This window comes from Penaeus monodon, chromosome 23 (genome assembly GCF_015228065.2).
Source record: "Penaeus monodon isolate SGIC_2016 chromosome 23, NSTDA_Pmon_1, whole genome shotgun sequence".
In the NCBI taxonomy this organism is placed as follows: domain Eukaryota; kingdom Metazoa; phylum Arthropoda; class Malacostraca; order Decapoda; family Penaeidae; genus Penaeus; species Penaeus monodon.
Window position 1 is genome coordinate 41,940,363 of NC_051408.1, and position 479 is coordinate 41,940,841.

Consider the following 479-nt stretch of genomic DNA (forward strand, 5'->3'; position numbering starts at 1 on the left):
GTATAATTTTCAAAGGCGTCGCGCAGACATTACAGAAATTGCAATTAAAACAACACTCATGCACTTATTGCCCAAAAAATAACTTGCTGGAACATCAAAAAGAAATACGATGTGCGTGTTGGTTCTCTCTTCATAATTTTTTCAAAAATAAATATATAGCCAAAAACATCAGGGTGGTAAGAAAAAGAGGAAACAACAGCAACAAAAAAGAGCCAAAAAACAAAACAAAACAAAAAAACGAGAGAATTGAAAAAGATTGATAAGAAAAAAAAAAATATATATATGGGGGAAAAGCTGCCAACCTTAAGAAGTCACAAGTGAAACCTCGGCGACAGAAACCACTCAGGTAGACGTCCTCCATGGAAACCCTTACCAAAGAGGACGGTTCACGGAGGCAGTAAATTCAACAGTTTATTTCCAAGCTGATTTTTCTCGGGATATTATGCAAGAAGAAGAAAGATGAAGGGATTGGAAGATCA

At 35.9% G+C, this 479-nt stretch overlaps 1 long non-coding RNA gene across 1 annotated transcript in view; it reads right to left on the reverse strand.

Moving 5' to 3' along the window:
- LOC119588436 overlaps positions 1-479 on the reverse strand; it is a 4,672-nt gene continuing 4,193 nt past the window's right edge. Inside the window, exon 2 of the long non-coding RNA XR_005230090.1 lies at positions 1-86. This is a non-coding gene — a long non-coding RNA (uncharacterized LOC119588436). The remainder of the gene's footprint in view (positions 87-479) is intronic.